Here is a 16,005-nt window from a genome sequence, read left to right as displayed (position 1 = left end):
AACAGAGTCTCGTTTCTGGCCCAGCGTAGGTACTGTTTAGAGATTCTGAATTTCAGTGCACTTCCCGAGAGGACAACCTGCGCTGCATTTCAGATTCTCTATGTTACAGGTGCGCTGATCAGACTAGCTTTGTGCAGTTGTGGCTTCTGTGATTCATTCTTTCCAGTTCTATTCCTGAACTTTGCTGCCTGTGATCAGTATATGTCTGTTTGAAACCCCTTTTCCTTACTGTTATTCCGCCTCCTTTGTACAAAAGAACTGTAGATGTTTTTGTGTGTTTGTTGAGTCGTTTACAGTTCTCCTTTGCAAAAGTAGCGTAATTGTATTGTCGTCCTTTTATTTGAATCTGTCGCAAGTGTCGATTTCAGTCCTAGGAAAGAGTTTGATTGCTGTTGATGGTCGATTATCCTGTTACTATTGCTTTTGGTCTGAATTTGTAATTTTCTAGTGTCAAAAACAAGTATCCATTTCAAAATCGTAAGGTGTCGTAATCATCTCCATTTTTTGATTTCGAAAAGAAACTTGTTTATATTTGTCGCTTGAAAAGAAATTCAGATTTGTGCATCAACTTTCTTTTTAGCATTCATAAACTAAGAAAGTCGAAAAAAAAATTGATGCATGTGCATTTGCATATAGACAGTCTGATTGGCTTGATTTAGGAAAGTGCATTTAGAGTGTGCTCTTTGCTCTTTGTGAAAAGATTCTGTCTTTCTTTTCCCTAGTAGCTAGGATTTTCATTGCATAAAGGAGATAAAAAGTTTGTTTATCATCTTAGATTTCATTTTAGGAATTACATCTACATCTTGTGGTGAACCCGAAAGGCAAACTTCATAAACAAGATCAACTCAAAATAAATTCAATGAATCTAACAACGCTTTGGAACTTAATGCACAACATTTAGAAGTCTAGGCTAGAGATGTATTCCGGCGTCGTAAAGCCTGGTAACTGTTGTTCTCACTGATGGTTGAGTGATTCCTCCACTTTGAGACGATAAGTGCCAGTACGGAATTGTGCTCCCACGTACCATCGAGTATATTTTTGGAGACCCCAATAGGCTTAATCCTTTATCCATAGGAAGCCATGTCTGCCGCCCTATCGATCGCAATGCACTGAACACAGCATTCGGGAAGATTGACTGTCGTACCGTAAAAAGTATTCTGCAGTTTTGCGATTGGTTTGGTACTCCCTCTACCTAGATTTCCAGAGTAGTCCCTTTCGTTCCTGTTCAGACTCCTTAATGGAAAAGGTCCATCTGAGCACTTGTCACTTCAGGCTCATTAAAAATCGAAGGAGACTAGAGTCATCTTTTGCTTCTTCTCGACTCTTAAAAACTGAAAAAACAAGTTGTGTCAAAGCGTCTAAAATTTATTTTAAACGGAATATTCATTACCCTTTTCCTACGTTGATCTTGGGTTGAGAAAATGGAATCCACCAACCAAGGGATTCCCCTTGGAGGAAGTCCTAGTCCCTTCTCCTCTTGGGGAGATGTTGGTGCACCCCATATGGCCACATTGTCTCTTCCAGGACTGACAATTGGTTTGCCTGTATGGCTCTTCTTATTCTATCCTTCTCCTCTCTTCTTCTTCTTGTTTCTTCCAGAGAAACTCATCCTAATTCCTCTTCTCCTATTCTTCTTTTGCTTCTCACCTCTCCTGCTATGCCTAAATAGCTCATGAATTTAAAGGATTGGCCTTCCATTTCTTGTTGCTCTCGCCTGTTGTAGCTTACCTGATCCTTTTCTTGGGAGCTACTTTCCTTGATTGAGGTGTTATCTCCTTCTCCTCATACACCCGTGAGTATTTAGCTAGTGGATCATGGGGTGAACTGGTCTCCATTGTTCGATGTGTCTTCATGTTGGCACTGTACCATTTCTTATCTTCTTGTCTTCTATTGTGGACATCGATGAGTACCCTGTATTGTGATTAGTCCTTTGACAATGTTTCCTAACAATTCACCTGGGATCATATCCACGAAAGTATTTGGTGGTGAAGTGTAGACGGTCTAGCTCCTTTATCTCTGATGTTATCGCCTTGTGGCCATTTAAATCATACAGTCTAATCCTTAATGGAAAGATAGGCCAAGGGGATTTCTTCCTCCTGTGAATAATTCCTAGCACTCCCTTGTCTAGTTGATTCTCTACTTCTTGCATGAACACCTTGTTGGTCACATATCGCAACATAAGATGAGGGGATATCTAACAAACAAAACACCTGATGTATGTACCCTTGAGAGCTGAAAACTAGTATGTGATATCTCAAAGTGACTCATTTAACTGATGGATCATGCAAGGAGGATTGATCTCAAATATCACGTGAAAAATAACTACAAAGAAGAGCTCAGCTAATTTTTCATATACGCCTCTAAAGCTTGCTTCTGATAACACTTTATAGTGAAAATAAGTCGAGAACTTCTCCTCAGGGGTCCAGTTCCACTTCATTATCAGGAATGCATACTATGTACAGATTTTGTCTAAGAGAAATGAAGACATGTAGAATTCTGGTGCTTAGTTCACCCTTAAAGATGATTTATCCTGTCCACCTGACACTACAACTCTTATGATAATATATCCACCCAATTGAAAGCTCTAACATGGGTCACTGCTATACAATCAAAAATACATGGATATCAAGTATTGATATAAATCTTTGAGGATCTTTATCAAATAAACTGCAGATGGGCGATGGAAAAACTGGGTAGGCTCTCAACACCATGATTTGATAACATCACTTGTGTCGAGGGTATCCCATCTCATGTAGAAGTTTTTATTTGCATATTCATTTGGATTGATAATCTTATAATATGTGTGCATGTCTTCACCATAATAGGTGGCAATCTCATCGCCACTCTCACTGCGAAGCACAAGGTGAAATTCATCCATATGCATAATGATCCATTCAATCACCTCCACACATGGCATGACTGGGAACCTGCATGTGATCCTGTGCACCCTATGTTGGAAATTTGTTCACTACTGGGGGGGTGAATCAGTTGTGATAGGATTTATTCAATTTTTAATTCTTCTACCAAAATAAATTAGGATCAATAACCCATAAACTAACACATCGAACCAACATAAAATCAATGCATAGAAACACCATGAACAACATCAAAAACATGCACACAGAGGGACTCAAGTGTTCTGGAGGAAAACTCTCTCTAGGGAAAAAACCACCCGCTGATGTTGCTGCTTAAATATTATATTATGCTAAACAAATTATTACATAGAGGAGCTAGCACCCACTAGCTAGAAGACTCGACAACTAAGACAATTCTTCTAGCAACACTAGATAGAGAGACTCTTCTCTCACGACTCCACTAACACCTACTCGTTGGAATCCACCACGACCAACAAGCCTTGCCCAATACTACTCGACTCTAGATAAATATGCTTCTCATTTTGATTTACTAGGTAGAAGGCTCCCACCTTCTCTACACACTATCTACTATGAACGTCAATGCCCTCGACACCTCCATGTGAACCATGATTCACACATTTTCAAATTGGGCTCTCAAACTTACTCAACATGAGAAATCGAACAGCTACTCTGATCTCAATCCAAAAATAATAAGGTTATATGCACCCTCTACTTAAAAATGCTATAGATATGCAATATGTTGGACAAAACATTGTAGCACCCACTCAAACTCTCACTCCATCAATCACACACCACCAAAATCAATAATACTAAACTCTCACAAAAGTATTTGCCAAAATATCCTCAACAGTCTCCAAATCAATACCTCGGGAAAATACCATGGTTATCCCAATACCACAGACACATGTACCATGGTAATCTCCAATTCAATACCGTAGGTAAATGCCATGGTTATGCCAATACCACGGACACTTGTACCATGGTAATCTCACAGTCAATACCATAAGTAAATACCATGGTTATGCCAATAACACAGACCCTTGTACCATGGTAATATCCAAGCCAATACCATAAGAAGATACCATGGTAATAACAATACCTATAATTCCAATACCAAGTGCCGACTTGGACCAGACACAAACCAATACCAAGGTAATGATCTACTCACAATTGGACCTGCAACAACACACACAAAACATTGAAGACTCGATTGCAATAAGCATTTGTACCTAAGGCAAGTTGCTAGTAAATATGTCATACACTCAATCCACCTACAACACATGCCCAAGTTGACATCAATGCTAACCAACAATAATGCATCCAGCAACTACACCAACAACTCATCATCAATACTAACAATTCCTCCCTTTGGCAACCCTTGTTGAACCATCTAATTGATGTTAACCTCTGAAACTAATATCCACATGCACTCCCCCTTCCACATCAATGTAAAATGGCTAAAAGACGTCAATAACATCGTCATGCAATTGATGATCCAATGGGTCAACAAAAACTCTCCCTAAACACTAGTTGAGTCTCAACAAGAAACAACAACCATAACTCACTCTATCCTAAACCAACAACATCATACTCATCCCTCATCTGAGTGAGTAGTAACAAATGATGTAGTCTAGCAATAAGACGGCAAGGTTTATCACCAACATAAAACAATAGCAAACCATATGCATCATCAATAGCATAATGTTGGTGACAACACTCTCTCTCCAAACTCAATGAGCAACAACAATATCATAAGTACCAACGAAAACAACACCACTCAACCGAGTAGCAAATATATATATATATATATATATATATATATATAATGAGAATCAACAATAGTATAACATGAGCAACATTACTCTCTCCATCAACATCACCAACAACATACCATAACCATTAGCAACATCAATAAAACATGAGTAGCATCAAACTATACCATGTTCTCCTCATCAAATCTTGGTAACAACATGTGTATGATGACAAAACCAAAAAAACAATATGACCATCCATATCCATCAAACAAAAAAAGATGAGCAACAACCACACAATAAACAGGCTCCATCTAACAAACCATACTAGCAGTTATCATATCCATCAATATTTTCTCCTCAAGCAACAACATAGTATCCACCTAATCAACAAGCATATGTAAGACATGCTACCCTTGAGCATTATCGTCAATATCAACCTTAAATCAAATTAGCAAGTACACAACATATGAGCTCCCCCTAAACACATACTTCGACTTAAGTCACCATCTTTAACCTGCAATGAATGCCTTCCTACTGAAGGCTTCTACCTCATGGACCAGAATACTGACTCTTGACCAAGGACTTGACCAAAAATTACACAGTTTCATGGAAATTTACATGGCTTCAAAGTGAGATGCATATCTGTAAATGACAGTGACTAACTTAACAATACAAGATTAAAATTTTCTCTCAAGCCTTCTCATAAACATACTCTCATGAGACTACAACTCATTCAAACCTTCTCAATCAACACTCAATAGCAACATGACATTTGTACATTACAAGGCCATAGGCATAGCATACATGAAATCTCACCCTCTTCCAACCATTCACTAGACAACCTCTCACAAATAACCAGACTAAGACATACATACTCTCTATTGCTTATGTAATTGGTATAAAATATATGATTGATGGGTCCCATTAATAGGTATATTTTGAGGTTCATTATGCTATCCTCCAGCCCTTAGAATTATCCTTTTCTCACATTAATTCACATTTTTAGTCATAATATGCTTAGCAAGAAGAGTAAAAGGTGTTTGTCATAGTATGTGGCCTAATGTGATTAAATTGTAGGAAAACTAAGTATTTTGAGGAATTGACTATGAAAGGGCTTAATGGAGACAACCAGGAGAGAATATAGGGAGGCTTGTCCACCTCCTTAACTCTCTAACTTGGCTTGAGATCACCAAATCCTCACTCACAAGCTCGAATTCACTGACAACCGAGTAACTCCAAGTGCAAGTGAAGCTCAAGAAGGACCAGATCCACAATTTTCGAGATCTTGGAGGGAATCATTCCTATTTTCAAGGGAGCTTCCATCATCTACCTTTTTGTATAAATAAACTAGCTGAAAGGCTCATTAGGATTCAAATTTTTTGATTTAGCTAAGAGTAGCTATTGAGCCCAGGGCTTGACCTTGTTATTGTTAACTTTCATGTGATGTATGAGACTACTATTTTTTGCTAATGAGAATTTTGTTATTGAGCTGCATTTGAGCTAGTTCTAGAGGGTTGAAACCCTTGGGTTTGGGCCCAACCTAGAGGCTTTAGTCCCTCTTCTATATTTCTATATTGTTCTTGTTTCCAATCATTTCATGTCTTTCTTTTGTTGCAATAGATGTTAAGCTATAAAAACTTGTGATTGCAAGCTTCCCTATCACCTCTCTTGTGGGAAGAGTGATTGGAAGGATTTACAATCTTAGTCCAAAAAAATTTGTTTATGATTTCTTGGAAATAGATAGATGTTAGTTATCCTTTTGCATGATTACTTTCTGAAACTTAGGAGTTATTTTAGTGATCAAAGTAGTGTTGTGAAATAGAATAGATGTTAGTCAAATTCAACTCATCTTTTCCATGACAATTTATCTCACTATGTTATTGATCATTTGATGCATGCATTTGGCCAGTTGTAGGGTTGTGTTGATCTGCAGGGGTGGGCACATATTTTCATCTCCACTTGGAATTCTCCATCTTCTCCCTTTACCCTTCACACTGCTCTCAAACTCTATTTCCACATTCATTCTATTTATGCAATTAAGGACATTGTGGGCATTTACCTTAGTGCAAGATAGACTTCTGAGAGGTCCTATGCTTGGCTAGGAGGCTTCCCCAACCTTCATTCACTCCCTCCTACCTTCATCCATCTTCTCCTGCCCTCAAGGCACCATCTCCACCCTCAAAAGGCTCTCGAAACCCCTGTTGTAGCAATACAGGCCTCCTGTCCTCACTGCAAAACAAAGTAGAATTAGTGTTTTTATTCACAAGCATGTTACAAGTTAGATTTTTGATTTTCAAACAAATGTAAAGTAGATGAATGATACATGCAAGTAGGTTATTGATTTGGTGAAATGTGCAAAATAGAGTAGCTTCACTTATGCAAGTAGACTACCCCTTTCCCCCTCATGCAATGTTAATTAACATCTACAACTTGAACAAATGGAATTTTCATTTTCATAGTTAAAATGAATTTCATCAAGAGTTTTCACTATAGTTAAGTTGGAGGAATGGTATTTGAACACCTTGATCCAATGTCATGACTAAGGGTGGCAGGAGTAGAACTTAACCTACTGTATATACAACAACACCACCTTTAAGTTTGTACGAACCCTGGGTTGATAATTTAAGTTGAGGAGCCTTGAGAGTTGCAACAATCTTAGTGTAATACCAAGGCTCACCAGTAATCATAAGATATAAGACTACAGGAACAAAATTTGTTATACATTCTACATCACACCACCATCATGCTTCAAGTACTAATCATCCAATAGTGTTTCAACAAGCTTTGCAACCAGCCATGGGACTATCTTTGCACTTACCGTCATGAAAATTGATCTTTCTTTTCAACACAAGCAAGAGAAATCATCCAAATCACACAAATCCAGATCCAAACAGTGAATATAATACTAGGCTTTAAACATCACAAGCGGCCAAGGTTTGATGCTGCAAACAAATTCTCCTGCCATATGTATTGCCTAAAATAGGTTCCAATTTTACGTCTCGTGTGCCATTTGGATTTTTCACAGTGGGACCACTTGGGGTTTATATGCCTCTTGTGTTGCTTGAAACATAGTGGTGTCCTTTGTTTTGCCACACATTTTTAAATGGAACTGTGGTTACCTTTACTGTAAGCACACAACTTTTATTTATTTATTTTGCAGCGTGAATTCAATTCTTATAAAAAAGTGACAAGCCAAAGAAAACAAACAATAAGAAAAATTCCCATGTTCAGTGCTAGTTGGATGTCTAAACCTCCTTGCAAGCAATAGGAATTTCCCATTTTCCATAAACGTTGGTGTAATCCTGAGAGACCAGTAATATGTGGATGTTTCTTTGCACTTTTTAATGAAACACTGCATCGAAGGGCCATGTGCAACCTTGAGGGTATTTTTTTTTGTCGTTCGCATTTCAAATTTTGCAGCGACAAACCAAATATTTTCAAAAGAAAGCCTTTTATGAGGAATGAGCATTGCGTATATACATCTCTTGTGCGATCCATGCCTTCAGCTTCAAGTTCCACATAATTTATCCATAAGTATATATAGTATATACCATTTCTAGTAGCATTTCTCCTCTACAGGTGGTACATTTGTTATAGCTCTCTCCTCAATATGCACATAATCAAACCAAGCATCATAATTAAGCGGGTTCTTCTTAACCTCCTCCTCATACTGAAACCTCCTTTTGCCCACAATAACATCTTCAATACCTTCTCTGTCGCCATACTGTTTCTCAAACATAACAAATTTTCTGTAAAGATCTTCTGCCTGGCCTTTGGGTATATGGTCGAGAGCATACTTATAGATACACCTTGCTCTTTCCATCTCTTTACAGCGCTCCTCGAACTCGGCAAAGGCAACAAAGAGCTCTTCCGTCTGCCCATCCTCCCCGAGCTGCTCGACTGCCCTCTCATAACACCGCCGGGCCTTGGCAACCTCCCCATTCTTCATCTCAAACTTGGCATAGCGAATCCAAGACTTGACAGTAGGGTGGCATTGCACATACCTCTCATAGATGGCCCTGGCTCTGTCCAGTTCATTATACCTGAGCTCAAACTTGATGTATGCTGCCCAGCCATGGTGATCGGGCTCCCAATTCATCCACCGCTCGAATACCTGGCGGGCACCGGCCACATTGCCGAGCATCTCCTCCATGTGGATGTACTTATATTAGAGATGAGTGATGGGCGGCAACAGTGACACAACCTAGTCTTACAGGTTTTTGGCATGGTTGAGTTGAGAGATTCATTCTATGTATAACTTTGTCCTTAAATCATCAAAATTGAAATTTTACTCATGTCAGCCTAAAAAAATAACTATATAAAAAAAATATTTTTTTTATAACAATTCATAAAAAAAAATTGTACGTGAAGAAATAAAATCCTCTCAACTCATGTATTTCTCGAAAAGAATAGTTTTATTACCAAAAGAAATCCTCTCAACTCATGTATTTCTCGAAAAGAATAGTTTTATTACCAAAGGAAATAGTAGCTTCATATTGTGCTCCAAGTAAAGACTACACAAACGCACATGGTCCTAGCACAATGCGCATGCCCTTTCCACCACCACCGCGAGCAGGATAGACCGAAATAGGATATCCAATGTGGTATGAAAAGTTTGAACAATACAACCAAACCATACTGAAAGACTACAATGTGGCGATAGATGCTCGAAGACTCCCCTTACCTTCCATAGCCTTGGAGCCCTCCCTTGGTCATTCAACTTTCATGCCACAGATTCCCTCAATAACTAAATTACCATGCACACCAAAAGTATGTTCCTGGCAACGCTGACTTGTTGGAGATGCTACCATCACCGATGATCACTACTACTATTGCACAAGGCTTAGATACGACAATCCACTGGACCACTGAACACTAGCTACACCAATGGATTCCTACTTGAGCTTGTACATCATCGGTTTTAAATATGGATTTAACATTAATTGATTCATACTTATTCTTGAAATATTTTGTATAGTTCTTTAAAAAGATTTATTTTTAAATTTTTAAAATTTTTATTTTAAGATATGAGAAAATTTTCAACTTACTGAGAACACAATTACATATCATATTGAGCTGTAAAATGAACCTCTAACACACATAGCATTTTTAACTCAAAGCACAACCACCAGATACGCAAGTGAATAGTCTTCTGAGCAATAGACAAAAATGTTGGTGAGTATCTTTGTCCAAATGTGCACAGGGAAAAGATGACATATATAATATATTGGGATTGGGAAGCCACTGCTGCTCGAGCAAGTCAGTCATCTGATTTCATTTGAATGAGAAGGGAACGAACGACTATACTTGCGTGATTCAATTTACTTATTTTTTTTAACTTAATTTGGGGGGCAAATAAGTATACAATGCCTTTCGTTCCCACTAACACAATGATTAATGCATTTACACGATTCTTTTGACCAAATCTATTCCAACACCATGCAAGAAATAGAATGCGCATCTAAGTTGAGCCTAACCTCATTAATTAATGTCCAGAATATGAAAGAAATTAATTTCATTATTGATGATTATTTCAAAGAATGATAATAGTAAATATGTTCATATCATTGATTTCAAATGATCACCATACTCCATCCATAACTTCTCCAAAGACCAGATCTAGGAAAAACAAATTATCCATTCATCTACTTGAGAACAAAACAGAATATTAATTGTATTCCACCATTAGAACCATTATCCTTTGGCCCATACACATAGGTATCATGGTTCTCAAGTTTTGAGATGTCCATCAAATTCTAAGAAACCAATTTTTGGGTTGTTCATACTATTGGTTTATGCCCACAAGTATGATGCACACTATTCCCTTTATTTTATTTTATATATTTTTGTTCTCTATTTTTGTTTATAAAAAAATGTTCTACCTATTTTTTTATCATGGCCATCAAATTTCTCTTCATTATTGTACACCTTTTTTTTCCTTTTTTAATTTTAATTTTAATTTTTAAATGTTAATCATTGATCTTGTTTTGGGCATATATTTCTTCAAAATTTCCAAAATTGGATTTGAAATCACATCATTGCAGGACAAACAACTTAATAATACACATGTATTAGGGATTAATCAAACCTTTTGTATACTAATCTTTATGACGACATATTTATCATTTTTAATGTAAATATCACGATGCCTTGAGACCTAGCCTCAATTTTTAGTGGGAGTATTTTGTTGCTCCTTTCTCCTACATACTTTTATTTGTTGAACTTTAGCATGCATCTCACATTTCTTTTTTTCTTATGGTTTCCCTTTCATCGCTTTCTTCTCTCGATTAGATTTCCTATAACACATTGGCAGTGTGCATTCCTTAGCCTTCTGGCCCACATTATAAAAAACATAACATCTGATATGCCCAAAAAATAGTGGAAATGGCTTAAAAATTTATTGCTCCGCTTTCTTCTCTTTGCGCCATAAACCCTACAGTCGATGTTTATGCCCAAAATCATTACATATGTAACAGTACCCATAAAATAAATTTTTATACCTGAAATTTTATGGGACTCTTCTTCCTTGATTGACTGCCTAAGATTTCTCCTTGTTTGGCTGCTTGTTTTTCTTGAGTTGTTTTGTCTTTTCATTTCTGCGATTGGCTTAAATGTGCCCAAATTTTTTACAACAAAAACACCTTACATTTCTCATAATTTTCTTTGGCTCATTCTTTTGCTCTTGATTTCTATGTTGGTTTCCTTCAATTCTGCTACTCGAACTTTCTTCTTTGGGATCTTCAACTACTGCCTCATTTTCTTTCTTTAGGCTAGGTCTATTTTTTTTCTAATTTTGCTTCTAATTTCTCACAATGGATAATCTGAGCTTTGAGTTTGATGCCAATCTCCTCTTCAGTCTTTCTAGATTTTTCCAACTGATTTACCGATTTTCAAGATCAGAAATTTCTTGCTTTAATGCATGCTATATCTCCTCAATAATCTGGAGCAATTTCTTCAAATCTTTATTTTCCAAAGTGAGCTTCTCTATAAATATTTCTTAAGCTTTGTTTTCTACTTCAAGGGTGACTAATCTTTTAAATTCATCATCCTCAGGTTCCTGCACTAGAAATACACCTTCCTCACCTCTTAAGGGATCAACTTCAAAACAGTGATCATCAACTTCTTCAATGACCCCTAAATCATTATCACTAGACTAGCAAAGAAAATGTCCTTGACTGAAAATATTGTTTTCCATACCTTTTACCAACAGAACAGGCTCTTATTTTGCATCATTGTTGATTTGTTTGCATCCCTTCTTCTTTTGATATTGTTTCCTCTTATTCTTCTCAATGGTCCATGATCTTCTCTCAAGCGATCAAGATTCACTGAGAGAACACTAATCTAATACAAATTGTTGGCAATGTTCTCACTAGTGAGAGGGGGGAGAGGGGAGGGTGAATCAGTAGTGTTAGAATTTATTCAATTTTTAATTATTCTACCAAAATAATTCAGGATCAGTAAACCATGAAGTAACACATGGAACCAACATAAAATCAATGCATAGAAACACCATGAACTCTATCAAAAACATGCACACACAAGGACACAAATGTTTTGGTGGAAAATCCCCTCCAGGGAAAAATAAACCACCTGCTATTATTGTTGCTTAAATATTGAACAAATTATTACATAGAGGAGCTAGCACCCACTAGCTGGAAGATTCAACTACTAAGAAAGTTATGCTAACAACACTAGATGCTTGGAACCAATCTCTATAACTGATCCTTTTAACAAAGATTTTTAACTAATGAAGGGATTATGGAGGTTATGACCTTGGATGAAATTCCATGGGACGATACTCATCATCGTTCAACTTTCTTACCATCTTTTGATAAATTGAGAATAATTTTTCATCATTATTTTCATGTGAGACCCTTAGCTATCTTCAAAATCCAATATCTACCCTTTCTTCCAATTCTGAACAGAATTTAGGGAACATATAGGCAACATTACCTACCGATATCTCAGTGAATCCCAGAATAATTGAAAATATTCATATAGGAGCGTCTTGTTCGTTAGAAGAGATTTCAACTTACAAAGCCCTATTTCAGGAATTCCGTGACATTTTTGCCTGGTCCTATGAAGAGATGCCACGAATCGACCCTAGCATTGTTGTACATGAAATAAAAACCTATCCGGATGCTAAGCCAATTAGACAATGATTACGTCCTATACATCTGCGAAAAGTTGCTGCTATCAAAATTGAGGTTGAGAAATTGCTAAAAGCAGGATTCATTTACCCTGTTCCTTTAACCGATTGGGTATCAAATATTGTGCCCATTAATAAAAAGCAAGGAACCATTCGAGTGTGTGTTGATTACCGAGATATCAATAAAGCTTGTCCCAAGGACAATTATCCAACTCTGTACATCAACCAAATTGTCGACGACTGTGTCGGAAATGAAATTTTTTCCTTTATGGATGGATTTTTTGGCTACAATCAGATAAACATACTCCCTACTGATCAATATAAAACCACATTTATATGCCCATGGGGGACTTTTTCTTATCACAAACTCCCATTTGGCCTAAAAAATGTTGGCACAACTTTTCAATGAGCAATGTCTTACGCATTCCACGATATCAAGCATATTGTTTAGCCTTATTTAGATGACCTCCCGACTCATTCCATGAAATGACAGGATCACCCAATGCACTTAAAATCAATTTTCATTAGGTGTAGGCATTACAATATTCGCTTGAATCCGCACAAATGTTTTTTTTTTGTGCAATCCGGTCGCCTTCTAGGATTCATCGTTTCAAAGGAAGGCATTCATGTTGATCCTCTCAAGGTAGAGGCAATTTTGAATTTGCCTACTCCTTCTAGCTTGACTCAACTCCAAAGTTTGCAAGGGAAAGCAAAATTTTTGTGTAGATTCATCCACAATTATGCTGAAATAACACAAGGTTTTACTCAACTATTGAAAAAGGGTATTCCATTTTTCTGGGATGAGCTTGCTAATAAATCTTTTGATGCATTAAAGCATGCATTGACTAATGTGCCTTTACTGCATCCACCCGATTATCATCGAGACTAATTTTTGTACTTAGCTGCATCTGATGCCACCATTGGCATGGTGTTAGTCCAAGAGGATGATTCTAGCAGTGAACATGTGATTTACTATTTGAGTAGGAGTCTCACTAAAACTGAGATTAAATACGCACATGTGGAGAAGCTAGCCTTGGAAACTGTGCAAGTTGTTCAATGATTCTATCACTATATACTTCTCTGAAAAATGATTGTCATTTCAAATTGCAACCCTATGATGTATATTCTCATAAATCAACTTCTAGGGGGGAAATCCTTGAAGTGGATAGTCATTTTACAAGAGTTTGATTTGGAATTTGAAAAATCCAAATCAAAGAAATCCTTGGTTTTCGCTAAATTATTGTGTGACTTCCCTTATACTAATATAGAAACTGTAGCAGAATATTATTTCGCTAACGAATCTCTCTTTATTATTAGTGTGTTTGTTTTGTGGTATGGAGACATCATTATATATCTCCAAACACAAAATTTTAGGCTTGATTTATCCAAAACTGATCGTCGAAAAATCTGATACCAATCCCAACAATACAACATTATTGGTGACAATCTTTATCATCGTGGTGTCGATTCTATATTTTGACGTTGTTTAACTCTTAAAGAAGCCGAGAAAATTTGAATAACTGCCACTTTGGAGCATGTGGCAGTCACATGTCTAGGTATGCTACTGCCCAAAAGATATTACGTGCTGGCTATTTTTGGTCGTCAATGTTTAAAGACTACATCACTACAATCCAAAAATGCCATAATTTCCAAATTTGTGATCGCAAAATGCGAGCACCTCCCACTCCTCTTCACCCAATTGTAGTTGTCAGTCCTTTTTCTAAATGGGGCATCGACTTCGTCACTTGTAACCCTCACTCGGCCAGGGGGCATGGATATATCATCCTTGCAGTCGATTACTTTACAAAATGGGCCAAGGCGATGCCTACATATAGAGACGGTGATGAAACTACAACTATTTTCATTTTCAATCATGTGATTGTTTGGTTCAGCGTCCCACAGGCTATTGTCACAGACCATGGTAGTCATTTTGACAACTTTATGATGGTCGAATTGTCCATGCAACTTGGCCTCCACCATGACAGCTCTACTCTGTATTATCCACAAGCTAATGGTCAGGTTGAAGCTGCCAATAAAATTTTAACCAATATGATTAAACGGATACTTGGTATCCATAAAGGAAAATGGCACTCTATGTTCTTTTCAGCACTGTGGGCTTACTGAACTACTGTAAAAACATCGACCGGTTTTACCCCTTTTCAACTTGTTTCTGGTTTGGAAATCGTATTACCTATTGAATGTGAAATTCCATATCTTAAATTAGCTATTGAATTATTACCTTCTACCTATGTAGATGAAGAATGATTTGTACACTTAGCCCATCTAGATGAAAATCGTCGTAATTTCGTATTGGCTAGCAAAGCTCACTAGAAACGTGTCAAATCCCAATACAATCAGAATGTTAATCCTCGTACATATTCAGAAGGTGACCTAGTTTTGGTATATGATAAAGCTCATGACAAGCTAGGTGCAAGGAAATTAAAACCCATGTGGCATGGCCCTTACATCATAAAACACGTATTAGCTAAAGGTGCCTATGAGCCGATTGATTACGATGGTGTTCCTTTGGACAATCCTAAAAATGGTCTTTACCTAAAGAAATATTTTGCATAATTTTTTGGTGAAGATTTGTACATTATTTATCATTTTTAGTTATGTGTGGTATATTAGTGTTTTTTACTACTTCTTATGTTTATCTCATTTTTACACTTGATTTGCAGATGTTGACGTTTTCTTTGACTTACATTGGCTTTGCAGATGACGCTAGTCATAGTATTCAGAATTTAACTTTCACGGCCTGGGTTATCTATTGACCCAATAATGAGCTAGTTTATATTCAAGGGACATGTCTCGGTCAAACAATGAACAATATAGTAGAAAATAGCGCAGTCATTGAGCTATTGGTTGATGACATCATATTTGGTATTCGTCATTTGATCGTTAGGTTATATTCACAACTCGTAGTATTACATTTAAACGGTGTCTATTCAGCTAGGAGTCCAGCCATGTTAAGGATGTTTTTACAAGTCTGTCTCTTGGAAAGACGATTTGATTATATCGAATATCAACACATTCCTAGATATTTAAACACACTGACAGATGCATTGGCGAATAGGCATTTGTAACATTTGTAAATTAAAAACAATATTCATTCATTCATTGATCAAGATAAACATAGATAGAAGTAGTAGAATTTTCATTAAAATAGAGTTTGGGTGTGTCTACAAAATATGTCATCCGAGGACATAAGGCCCCGTGGCCTTTT

The 16,005-nt window shown here is 37.0% G+C and overlaps 1 pseudogene; it reads right to left on the bottom strand.

Annotated features, from left to right (window-relative positions):
• Positions 1-8,186: 8,186 nt before the first annotated feature.
• LOC149258537 (uncharacterized) lies at positions 8,187-8,792 on the bottom strand (annotated as a pseudogene).
• Between the last annotated feature and the right edge of the window lie 7,213 nt (positions 8,793-16,005).

The sequence above is a fragment of the Pinus tabuliformis genome, chromosome 6, assembly GCF_031772625.1.
Source record: "Pinus tabuliformis cultivar Carrire ecotype Pingquan chromosome 6, CPIR1, whole genome shotgun sequence".
Classification (NCBI taxonomy): Eukaryota; Viridiplantae; Streptophyta; class Pinopsida; order Pinales; family Pinaceae; genus Pinus; species Pinus tabuliformis.
Note: the sequence above shows the minus strand (reverse complement) of the source record. Positions and strands in the feature narration are given on the sequence as shown.